Source organism: Vulpes vulpes, chromosome 9 (genome assembly GCF_048418805.1).
Source record: "Vulpes vulpes isolate BD-2025 chromosome 9, VulVul3, whole genome shotgun sequence".
Taxonomy (NCBI): domain Eukaryota; kingdom Metazoa; phylum Chordata; class Mammalia; order Carnivora; family Canidae; genus Vulpes; species Vulpes vulpes.
The window spans coordinates 67608191-67621480 of NC_132788.1; the positions used below are offsets into that span (position 1 = coordinate 67608191).

Consider the following 13290-nt stretch of genomic DNA (forward strand, 5'->3'; position numbering starts at 1 on the left):
TTTCTGTATTTTCCTAAAATGTATGGACCTTTGGCCAAGCTTTCTTATTTTTACTTTTTGATAGAGAAATAGATACCAGAAATGTTGCTTTTATTTTAACTCTACTGTAAGAAAAACAATAATGCAAGAGCAATAATAAATGGCAACTGACACTATATCTTAATATAAGGTACAAAGTTGTGTGGCTAACAGGAGATTTCATGCCCTGATAAAAAGATAACTTGTTTCTCAGCTCCAGTCAGTTATTGCCTATTGAAATTCAGGCTGACTGTTACTGATGATCCAGTTTTTAAAAATAAGTCAGAAATCTGGATTACATGACATATTCCAAATTTTAATGGTTAGAACTTAATTTAAGAAAATTAAACATGATGCCAGCTAATATACAATGCCTGCCAAAGAAAACCATTTTGCAAACCAGATTCAGTGAACTCTTGGCTGGATGACTTTTGGGACCTTCTGGTGGTACCTTTCTAGAATTTAAATACTACTCTTGATATAAAGCTTTACTGCCAGCACAAGAATGGGAAGAGGTTTCTTTAGTTTATACATATTGTTACATGAGAACGTATATGCTAACACTTAGTTGTGAGAGCTGCTATGAGTCATCTAACCCCACTTTTCTACTAAATGTATAATAAAAGTGCTGGGGGAACCAGTCAGTTCCATAGGTTGAAAAGCCATGCATGACAATGTTTGGGAGAGATTTTTCAAATCCTATTCTGCCTGTGATTGTTTTTTTTAAAAGATTTTATTTACCTGTTTGAAAGAGAGAGAGAGAGAGAACAGGAGGGAGAGGGAGAGAGAATCTGAAGCAGACTCTGAGCTGAGTGCAGAGCCCAATGTAGGGTTCGATCCCAGGACCTCGAGATCATGACCTGAGTTGAGACCAAGAGTAAGGTATTTAACGAACTGAGCCATCCAGGCACCCCTCTGCCTAGGATCCTTTCCTCCATCACTTTACCATTTTTTCTTCCTTCTATAATTAGTGTGTGATGAACCATTTCCTGTGACAGAAATGTGTTACAGCCCTGAGGTATGCTGGGGGAGTAGAAATAGGTTGAAAACCACTGGCCTATTAATCTCTCATGCTTCATCTGACCCTGACTTCTCAGAACCAGAGATGACCTTAGCACCATGAAAAGATAGATTTCCTTCAAGGAAGATGGGAATCTCTGGACCCTACACATGGTGTACTTACTATGACTTATATATGAATAGTAGAGAACACTTCTATCATTCAAATCTTCTCCAAATGAATGTGGATCCATGTAGTCATGTTTGTAAAACAGATTCTTCTTCCTTTCTTTTAGCGTTCATTTTCAGGGCTGACATATACCCACCTTCTTGGCAAGGGGCATATATCCAGTTAGGCTAACTAAAGGGGGCTTTGTTCATGCAATTCAAACTACAGAAAAGAAACTCACTATTTGCATAAAAAAAAGTCACAGGTATTAGGCTAAGAGTCTTGGTTGTTGACAGCTTCACAGCCATGTCCCTCACTGAAGAGCCCTCTGTAGTGGGGTAATTGCCTGTACAAGGTAACTTATCTCCCTTCTATGTGATAGGCTGAGACTGGTGAATTGGTGATCTAGGGTTTCAAAGACCAGTCCCCCTTGCCTCAAGATGGAACCACTCTGAAGGGCAATCCAGTTCTAGAACTACCAATGGGATTCGCTGAAGCCTCAAATGCAACTGCATTGACGGGTAGCTTCTCCTTTTGCTCAGTTATTTCCTCATTTCCTCGTGTAGCCCCAGTAAATATTCTCCAGCAAACCTTCTATGTGCAACTTTCCATCTTAGGGTTTATTTCTAGGCTATGCAATCTAAGACAGTAGCCTATATAGGCTTCCAACAAGCTTCAAAGGAATGTTCGTAGTATTTTTTTTTTTTACTTCAATTCAGTTGCCTCAAATATTTGTTAAATAAGGATAAAGACCATTTGAAATTTAAAGCTATTTGCTTATACATAGTTTCTTTTATGCTTTGCTTTGTTTTTGGTAGATGTTTAATTGAGTTCAGTATTCAGTGAAATAAAATCACAGTATAAATTCACAATTAAATACCAAATGGGTTTATGGAGAAGTAGAAATGATAAAAGCTCCATCATCAACATCATGGGTGTTGGCTTTGAAATATTAGAAAGCAAATGAATGTGCTCTGATAGAGGAGGAGCTAGTTTACTGAGTTCTAGGCTGGATAGTATTCTGAGCTTTAATTCCATTATTTGGGTTCAATATTTTTTATTTTGTGTTACAGTGCTTCCAATCATAAAATGGAAAGTGTAATTTCTACTCTATCACAAAATGTTACTGTTAATATAAATTTAATACAGCAAGTGTGATGTTTGAAGGTGTGCAGTAAAAAGAAAACAAAGCAAAACAAAATACAATTCATTTTTCTTTGGGCTACATTCTTACCTTGTGACTCTGGTTGTTTGAATAATAAAAGTAAAGGTGATTAGTAAAGAAATCTTAGGAATAGCTCATCAATGGTGTTTTGTTTTGTTTTACAATAGGACCACAATCCCATTATTATATAATCATAAATACAAATGCATATATCCATAGGCAAAGTGTATACTATGTGTCTTCCTTCCAGATAAAGCAAACACTTCCAAGCCACTTGGTAGAGAACTGTTTGTGAACATTATTAATATTATCTAGCATTCTAAAAATACATATTATAATGATTTGAATACCACTGTTGTCTTTATAGCCAAGTATTTACCAATCAACATAAATTGCTGGGTGCCAAATTAAAGAGGAAGATGAAACCGCTCAGAAATTGCTGAGTGTTCCTGCTTAACTACCTTCAAACTTTCAGCCTCTGCACACCTTAAGAAACCAGGAATAAAACTTTGTTCTTCCTTAGCTAATTGTAGGCTTGTGTCATTCATACTATTATTCCAAAAAGAAAGAGCTGGTCTCTTTTCAGTTCAGCTATTCAGGTATAATACCTAACATTCTTGTGGAAAAATATGTCTGGAAAAACTTGAGACTGTTTGTAGCTTTTGCCCAGCATAGCTTATCTTTGACTCTGTGGACAGGAATCACATATGGGCTAAATGCTTCAAAAGCCTGTGCACTGATTCTCACATGGAAATTGCATATTTGTACCATCCTTCAGGTAGCATTCCACCATGTGTCTTAATGATTCTCTTTGGCCTATTTTATAGTATAGATCTGGTCTAAACTGGTATTGTAAAATTGGTAACAGAACAGCTATATCTCATATTCTTGCTAGTAATTACAATATTGAGATTTCTTCTAGCCAACCCTTAGTGCAATTCTGTCCATGATAATTAGTGATGGAATTTCTAAAGTAAGTGAACACATATATTCACTTAGATCAGTTTTCCAAAGATTTTTTCTGCCTGAAACCCTTATCTCTTGAGATATTCTATGCAATAAAACTCATTTCCAATTTGGGAAACATAATTCTTGGAAATTCTCCATGCAAATAATATCCTAAGGGTTCTGAGAAGGTCTGAAATATAGACCCTACATTTCCTACTTACTTGATTACAGAATACTGCATTATACAAAATGCATCATCCCTGTCCCTGTCCCCCCCAATCCTACCCCAAGAACTAGAAAATACAGTTGTAAATACTTAAAAACTTTACCCGTGGGTCAAGCCTCTCCATTAAAAACAAACAAACCCAAGTATATAGTTGGCTCTACCTCACAGAAAGGAATTCACTAACTTGCCCTTTATCAATGTATGACTTGCCAACTATATGAAAATTTTGCCACATCTATGAAATCTTTTTTGTATCTACTATAGTAATTGTACCTCATGAAGAATATTTTTTTAAAGTTCTCTTATGAGGCAAAACAATTGCTTTTAATCTTATAAACACTACAGCTCTTTTAATTAATTATGTTTCTCTCTTTGATTAGGTAGTAAGACAACTACATCCAAATCTATGAATTACATGGAGTGTATTTCCATGTACTAATTTTGTTTCTGATCTTTTCCATTTTTTAACTGATAATTTCCCATTATTCCCACACTCTAAATTATTTACTTATATCTTTTCTATTGCTTGTATTGTTTTTGTAGGCAACCTCCAATCCTTTGTGCAATGTTAATTGATTTCTTTCTTCATTTATTCTACAACTATCGAATAAATCTCACAGAAGTATTCCTGTGCTAGCGCTGGATAAAAAGCAGTGACTAAAACCAGGTCCTGTTCTCATCTAGCTTACACATCAGATGGGAAAGATACATAATAGTCAGGTAGAATAAGATACACATATGTTATCACAAATTACAAGGAAGGAATTGAAGAGGAAAGTAGGCATTGGTGATCTAATGGGAAAGAAGATACACTTGACCTTAGATATCTTGGCACTTAAGATCTGTGAGGGAAGGTTACTGAAACAGAACCCAGAAATAAGAAAATAAGGAGTCAGATCATGTGGTCCCTTGAACATCACTGTCAACAGCTTAGTTTATATTTTAAGGGTTAGTGATGAGATTTGATTTATGTTTTAAAAAGACCATTCTGGTTATGGTGCAGAGAACAGGTTGGAAAGGGGTGAGTATAGAAGCAGGGCAGTCAGTTAGGAGGTGTCATGGACTGAATATTTGTGCCTCCTCAACATTCTTATGTTGTAATCCTAACAGTGTAATGGTGTTAGGATGTGGGGCTTTGGGAGGTGATCAGGTGATGAGGTGCAGCCTCAATGAATAGGATTAGCACTCTTATACAAAAGACATCAGAGAGCTCCCTCCCTCATCCCATCAAGTGAGGACACAGTGAGAAGACAATTGTCTAGGAACCAGGAAGCTGGCTCTCATCAGACTCTGAATCTGCTGGTGCCTTGACCTTGGACTTCCAGCCTCTAGCACTGTGAGAAATAAATGTGTGTTGTTTAAGCCATCCAGTCTATGGTAATTTTTTTTATAGTAGTCTTCATGGACTAAGATGGGGCTGCTGCAATAATCCAACAAGAGAGGATAGTGGTGGGGCCAGGGTACTGGCTGTGCAGATGGAAAAAGGGGATAGATTCCATATATTCTACAGATGTAGAATTTTCTAAGTTTACTAATATACTGGATTTATGGGCTGTTGAAAAGAGAGAAATAAGAGATGATTTCTATGTTTCCAGCTTAAGCAACAAGAGGGAGAATGAGGTAACTGGGAGAACAGGTTTTAGGGTGGAGGTTGGTGGCAGCAGTGAGTTTTGTTTTGGACGTGTTAAGCCCATATCGCTCAGGGGAGATAAGGAACTGAAGATGTACATTTGGGAGTAGTTAGTGTAGATGGTATTTAAAGGCATGGAAGGAGACAGGATCGCCTAGGGACAGAGTGGAGGTAGAAAAAAGGAGGCAAAGCAGATAAGGAAGATGATGAAATGATGACCAGAATGTTCCAATAGACAAAAGAGGAAGGAGGGTTTGACAATCTAGGAAAGAGCAGGGATGGCTGAAGGAGTGAGTCCTTGAGAAAATGAGAAAGGGCTATAGTAATTTTAAAGTACATTGTTTTTCTTTTTCTTTTTTTTTTTCCTGAGTCAGAACATATTGAATTCACCTGAAAAACATTTTTCTTGGTGTTAACAGCAGTCAAGCCTCATTTTTTCTTTAACAACTTTATGCATCCTTTGGAACAAACCACCTCTTTTGGCATAAAACTCTTTAGAGCAAATCAATATGTGGGAAAGTCAACATATGTGAAAGCAACTGAAAATATGAAAAGCACAATCCAAATTTTAATTTCTATGGTATTGACCACAGAAGACAATCCAGATGTCTTTCTCTGAAGCACACAATTGCCCCCCTTACCCCACATCCACACTTTCAAAAGATGACATTGACTCTCATTTTATTGAAATCATGGTCAAGGCCATATTACATGAAAGTCCTCAACTTTCTCTTTCATATTATTACTCTGTGTCCTTGCCCATCCTCTGTTCCTTCCCACAGTCAGAGAAGACATGTTCATCCCTCTTTCCCATAACAATTTATTTCATATCTAATATCCCTCTGTCCCCTTGAGAATCATCTCCCCTCCCTTATATCTTTAACTCCTTCTTTACCAGTGTGAGCTCCTCAGACTATAAATATACTCCAGTGTTCATCTGAGTAAGGCTCCGTGCCCCAAATATGTCACTCTCCTCCAGTATACCCAAACATCCTCTTTTGATTACATAACATCTGCAAAAACTAGTTCTGCACCCAGCTGCTTATCATCCACCCAGTAGAGCTTTTGCTCTTATTGAAAGTATTTATTTCTAGTCTACTTTTGACTTCATTATCACCACACCAAATATATATAGTTGGTCGTCCTCATTCTTTATGACCTCTCAGTGACATCTGACAATCCCTATGTATGACACTCTCTCATCTAGAATTTCACAACACTCCAATTTCCTGGTTCTCCTCTTAGTTTTCTGATGAATTTTTTGGTTTCTTTCTCTCTCTTCTGCGCTTGACACAATTCAGAAAAGTCTATTCAGAGCACTTTAGTTTTCCATCTTCTCTCCGTGAACCTTATTCACCCATATCACTTCAAAGAAGATGAGCTGGAAAGCTATGTTTCCAGTCTTGATCTGTCTCACGTACTCCAAACTGGCTGTACAATGTCCCACAAGCAATGATTTACTGGTTAATGTTTAACCACTCTTTCTCTGTGGAAAAAATGTCCTGACTTGTGCCAGTTTCCATGGTGTGAATATTCCCATTTTGGTCAATGTCAAACTACCAAAGTGACATCAGTAACATGGACCTGGGAAGAAAAGTGTCCAATCAGCTCTTTCAAGCCTGTGCAAGTAGGCTCCAAAATACTACCACGTGACAAGCCCTTCAAATTCAATAGACTGAAACTGAGTTTATCATTTTCCCAAACTGGTTTATCTACTTCCAGAGATGATAAATAGGCATTAAGAAACTCTTCTTTCTTATCGGCTGAGGGATTCAGTCCCATTTTTTGTTATATATTAGGTAAGTGATCTTGCTTGATGGAGGAATATATCCCATCAAATAATTCATTGACACTGAGCTGCTTCCAGCATTGCCAATTTGCTATACATGATCATTTTTAAAGGCATGGAGGGTTAAATAATTTATGCTAATATTATCAATTATTTGTTTTCTTTTAAATTTTAAAACTCCCATTTTATGATATAATTATGTTGTTTCATGGGGGAAGGATGGTTGAATTACAAAATATTTCTTATTCTGGGGAGAGTAGGAGGAACTGTATACATTAAAACACACACACACACACACACATATACACACATACCAACTTTGTTTAATAGAGTCTTTTACTCACCACCTGGATTTCTCATCAGGAAACCTATAATTCTACTATATGTACCCTCTAGGTGCCATATGTTGTAATTATATAGAGAGCCAAGTGTTGCTCTAATTAGATCATTTGGCAAAAGGGATTTAGAAACACTATGATGGATATTTACTAGTAGAGATCTAATTAACTCCGGCATATCTGTGACTGAAATATGAGGATAAGGCTATACAGCAGAAATATAGGGTCAAACATAGTGTATGATCCTAGACCTTCAATATTTACATAGCATCTATACATCTGAGCAGTCTAGCAGATTTTATTTCTAGAGATGACAAAGTTAGGAGGAGCCCAAATTATCTGCCTTGTGTCTACTGAGAAGGCACAAACACTGCATGTCTGGTTTTAATATCCAGTCACATCACTTCAGTTCTAATTGCTCTTAATTACATGCCACTTTGGTTTGAATATTTTCATGATCACTTAAATCCATTTGACGCTACAGAGCTATTTTCTCTGAACAAAGGCACTGCTGAGGTAGTTCAAGGACTTAATTTACCTCTTCTCTAAGGGACTTAGATGGTTCTAACCCAGCCCTGAAATCAGACCATGCCTCCTTCCTCCCAGGAAACTATAAAGCCATGGATCTGAAGGCTGCCAATTTATTATTAAAAATATGAAACAAGTAACAGTAAAAGCTTCTTCTGGCCAGTCACCTTATCCATATTAAAGGCACCAGCATTATTCTACTGTTTTAAAAGAGAGGTAATGAAAGCAGTACTTTAGTTTTACTAATAATTTATTAACTTATCACCAGAGTTCATGTTCTCTTTGTAGTAGAGACAAGCATTGAATGCCTGTTCCTTCTAGCAAAGCTGGTAAAGACATGGCCTCTGGTATAAGTGATAGTTGGATTTTATTTATGTATGTATGTATGTATGTATGCATTTATTTATTTATGAGAAATGAGAGAGAGAGAGAGAGAGAGAGGGAGAGAGAGAGAGGGAGAGAGAGGTGCAGAGACACAGGCAGAGAGAGAAGCCGGCTCCATGCAGGAAGCCCGATGTGGGACTGGATCCCAGGTCTCCAGGATCATGCCCCAGACCAAAGGTGGCACTAAACCTCTGAGCCACCCGGGCTGCCCAATACTTGGATTTGAATCCCAGCTCTCAAACTACTGTTGAGTTTTGCAACCTCTGGTAGGATAAATACCCTCTTTGAGCCTAGGTTTTTTGTTTTTCTTTCTAAAATATAAGATTACCAGTGTGCCTGGGGGGCTCAGTTGGTTAAGTGCCTGCCTTCAGCTCTGGTCATGATCCCTGAGTTCCGATATAAAGCCCCGAATGAGGAATCCCTGCTCAGTGTGGAGTCTGCTTCTCCCTCTGTCCCTCACCCCACTCCTGTTCTCTCTTATTCTCCTTAAAATAAATAAATAAAATCTAATAAAATAAAATAAAATATAGGATTACCAATAGGATTGATCTCATGATATTTTCCTGAGGACTAAAAGAGAATATACAAAGTGTTTAGCAGAAGGTATCATAAAGAACAACAACAACAAAAAAAAAGCTAGGTATTGTTGTTGTTGCTAGTACTATTATTAACAAATGGGATAAAAATCATGGTCACAAGATAACAAAAAAATACATGAAAAGAGCCAAAGTAATAAGTATCCTGGATGCCCAAGGATTCCCAAAGCCCAAGGTTTAATCATGAATGCACAAGCGACACAAAGGGAGATTGAAGTCACATTCTGACTTACTAGCTACAGATTTCTGAGCTTCTTTAGAGCCAAGCTGAATCACAGTGTTTCTGTCATTATTATTTTATATTCAATAACATTATTCTGTGGTGCTAATGATCCCTTGTTTAGAGTCTGAAGAATCTCCCTATTGATTCTTCCATTTCCTCCATCTTGACTCTACAGATACCAGATTTTCTACCTGGCTGGATCCCTCTTACCTCATAATTCCTGTACAAGATCTGCTCATGTCTTTTATGTTATCTGGCTTGCGCATGAGCTCCAGTGTGGTGAGATCCTTGTTCCTCCTCTGCCTCTCTTGGTGGATCATTTCCTTTAAAACAGCCTAAAGTCACTTTCTATTCAAAGCCAATTTTGCCTGATTCTGCCTGACTCTGAGAGTCTGTTTCTTGTTCCCTTAAGCACTACTGTGTCCTTCTGTTTGGGCTCTATTAACTTATACTTCACTGATGGTCTCCAAATTGTTTCACGGGTGTATACATTGTCACAATAGCTGAATTTTATAAAACCCTAGGAAGCAAGTCATGATTGCTATCTTCTCTCCTCCTTCAACTGAACTAGACTTTTATAATTTTTATGATCATGAAATTAAAAGGAAAACTCTTATGTAAAAGAGTCTATGTAAAGTACAGACTCTGAAGTAGGAATGAAGATTTCCTATCACTTCATTGTTTTACTGCTTTTCCAGAAATTTGGGCAAGAGGTTCAGGTATGCACTTTCCCCTCTGTCCCCAACATCCTTCATCCTCTATGTTTTCACCTTTAAGCCTCCCCCTACTCTGATTTCTCCAAAGAGTTCAAGGCTTTGGGGGCATGAAAAGAAGTTCTCCCAGTATAAGTTGGGACCCACTGCTCTAGAGAAAGAAAGGAGAGCATTCAGGACTCCAACCAAATCTACTTCCACATTACTTTGCATTATAATTCAATCAAAAGTTTAAATATGATCTCATTCATATGTGAAATTTAAGAAAGGAAACATATGGGAAGGAGGAAAAGAAAAACAGGAGAGGAGGAAACAATCACAAGAGTCTCTTAATGACAGAGAACAAACTGAATGGTGATGGAGGGAAGTGAGTGGAGGATGGGCTAGATGGGTGATGGGGATTAAAGAGGTTACTGTGATGAGCACTGGGTGTTCTAAGTGATGAATCATTTGAATTCTATTCCAGAAACCAATATTGCACTGTATGTTCATGAACTAAAATTTAAATTAAAAAAAAAAAGGTTAAGTCACAAACAGTTAGTAAAAGGCACTGCAAACCAAAATAAAAATAGTAAAAATAACCAAGCAAAGGGAAGGTCCTAGGTCTTATCACTAGGAAGATGTTTTATTTATTTATTTTTAAATTTTATTTCAGAGGTAGAGGGGAGGAGCAGAAGGAGAAAGAGAGGGAGGGAAGAACTGAAGTAGACTTTGTGCTGAGTGCAGAGCCCCTCACAGGGCTCGATCTCACAACCCATAATCACAACCTGAGCCAAAACTAAGAGTCAGGTCCTTAACCAAGTATACCACTCAGGTGCCCCTAGGAAGGGGTCTTAATACCCAGCATTGTTAGCACGGTGCCATGAGTTGGCTTGGGGGTTGGTAAACTTTTCTGTAAAGTGCCAGAAAGTAAATGTTTTACACTTTGCAGGCTAGGCAGTCTCTGTCTTAAGTATTCAATCCTGCCCTTGTAGTGCAAAAGCAGCCTAGATAATTTGTAAATGAATGAGTAGGGCGATGTCCAATAGAACTTTATTTGTGGACACTGAAATTTGGATTTCATCTGATTTTCATGTGTCACAAAATGCTATTTTTCTTTTGATTTCTTTTCTAGCATTTAAAAATGGAAAACCATTCTCAGCTTGCAGGCTGTGCAAACACAGGTGGCAGACTGGATTTTGGCCTGTGGGCTATAGTTTATCAAGTCCTGGATGAAAGCATTTCTGGCAGAGAGAACAGCATGTTTGAAGGCTTTGTTGTAGGAGGAGTAAGGCCATTTGAAGAGATGACAGGAGGTCCACATGGCTTAAGAAGTAAGGTTGAGGGACGCCTGGGTGGCTCAGCAGTTGAACGTCTGCTTTTGGCTCAGGGCGTGATCCTGGGATGCGGGATCAAGTTCCACATCGGGCTCCTTGCAGAGAGCCTGCTTCTCCTTCTGCCTGTGTCTCTGCCTCTCTCTCTGTGTCTCTCATGAATAAATAAATAAAATCTTTAAAAAAAAAAAAGAAGTAAGGTTGAAGGCAAGTAAGTGAGAAAGCAGGTAGAAGAGTGGGGCAGAGGCCTGACCAGTGTAGGGATCTTGTTGGTCATGTGATGGGCTGTTTGTCCTGAGGTCAATGGGAAGCCACTGCTGCAGTGTCACACCTGTCCGTGCATTAGCATCACCTGGGAAATGTAAAAACAAATTTATGTTCCTGGGTCTCATCTCAGAATTCCTTAGAAAGAATCTTTGGAGAAGAAGAGTGGGATTCTTTTTTTTTTTTTTTTTTTTTTTTTTTTTTTTAAGAGTGGGATTCTCATTTTTAAATGTACCTCTGTTGGTTTTGTAGCAGTAAGCTTAGCCCTGGTCTGCAGACCTGATTTGGAAACTACCTCTGGAGCTCCACTTTATGGACGGAGAAACACTGCCCTATGAAGGTCAAGTGATTTCTCAGATGGGTGCACAGTAAATCACAACACATCCTATCTGAGTACACACTCTGAACTCAACTGATCAAGGACAGGAAACAATTTAATAGGAAGTGTGGAGACCCATGCCAAAATCATTCCCTAACTCTGGTGCTCCTCAGTGAAGTGCAAACTCCTCAGACTGCCACACAATACCTTTTGAAGCCTGATTTCAAGAAAATTTCCAGCCTTATCTCCCTCTGCTAATGCATTCATATCTATTTTCCTTTTGAATATGTTTCATTCTTGCTGCTCCTTACACTTAAGTATCCCACCACCACCTTCTTCACCAATCTCCTCCAAGCAAAGGATGATTTTTGGATGGTTGGTTCAATCATTTTATACACAAATATTGAGTATTTGGAGTACTTTAGGCACATTATCAGAAGCTGGGGGTACCAGTATGCTCACACACACAAGGCACTTTTCCTCATGACTCCCTCAGCCTGTTATGGGAAATGAACATTAATGAAGTAATCATATTCATAAATATAAAATTTATAACTTTATTATTTTTAAAAAAGATTTTATTTATTTATTCATGACAGACACACAGAGAGGGAGAGAGAGAGGCAGAGACACAGGCAGAGGGAGAAGCAGGCTCCACGCAGGGAGCCCCGATGTGGGACTCGATCCCGGGTCTCCAGGATCCGGCCCTGGGCTGAAGGCATCACTAAACCGCTGAGCCACCCGGGCTGCCCTAAAATTTATAAATTTTTAAAAAAATTTTTTTTACTTATTTATGATAGTCACACACAGAGAGAGAGAGAGAGAGAGAGAGAGAGGCAAAGACATAGGCAGAGGGAGAAGCAGGCTTTGTGCACTGGGAGCCCTGACGTGGGATTCGATCCTGGGTCTCCAGGATCGCGCCCTGGGCCAAAGGCAGGCGCCAAACCGCTGCACCACCCAGGGATCCCCTAAAATTTATAACTTTAAAAGAAAAAGGAAAGGATGGAAGGAGGGAAGAAGAAAAGAAGGAAGGAAGAAAAGTCTATAGTCCCAACTCCCAGGGAAATGATTATTGACATTTTGGTAAAATTCCTTCCAGGCTTTTTCATATATATATATATATATATACACACACACACACACACATATAAATACCTGTATATGTACATGTGTTGAAGACTATAAAATGATTTCTTATATATTGTTAAAAAATACAATTTAAACCTGTAATAAGATGAAAAGTCTCTATCCTTTAAACCACTGTAGAAATTGCATACCTCTTTTTATGACACCTGTAGAACCTGAATTTAAATTAGGTTATGTTCATAATCTCAAATATGTCTTGTACAGAGGAATTGTGTGATGAATGTTTATTGGATCGAATTTATCAGAGATGTGATATGGGAAGTCGCATCCTGGGGAAGATATAAGTCAGGGCTGATTCCAAATAAACTAGTTAAGGGGATAGTTTAATAGTTGCAAAGTTCAGACAAGAGATAATAAGAATAGAAATGAGTACAGGGACAGAGGATTGACTAACAAAAAGAGGATTAATGTGAGAGATACCTGGAAAAATTTTTTTTATCAAGTGTTGCCTTTACAGTGCCTTATTTCAGATACTTCCACAGAAAAATTAAGTTCTCTTCCAAGCATGTCTTGAGGCATAAC

General features: G+C 38.2%; 1 protein-coding gene across 17 annotated transcripts in view; it reads right to left on the reverse strand.

The window, feature by feature from the left end:
• The window catches only part of CNTN4 (contactin 4), a 909482-nt gene that overhangs the window by 108679 nt on the left and 787513 nt on the right, over positions 1-13290 (reverse strand). The window lies entirely within an intron of this gene.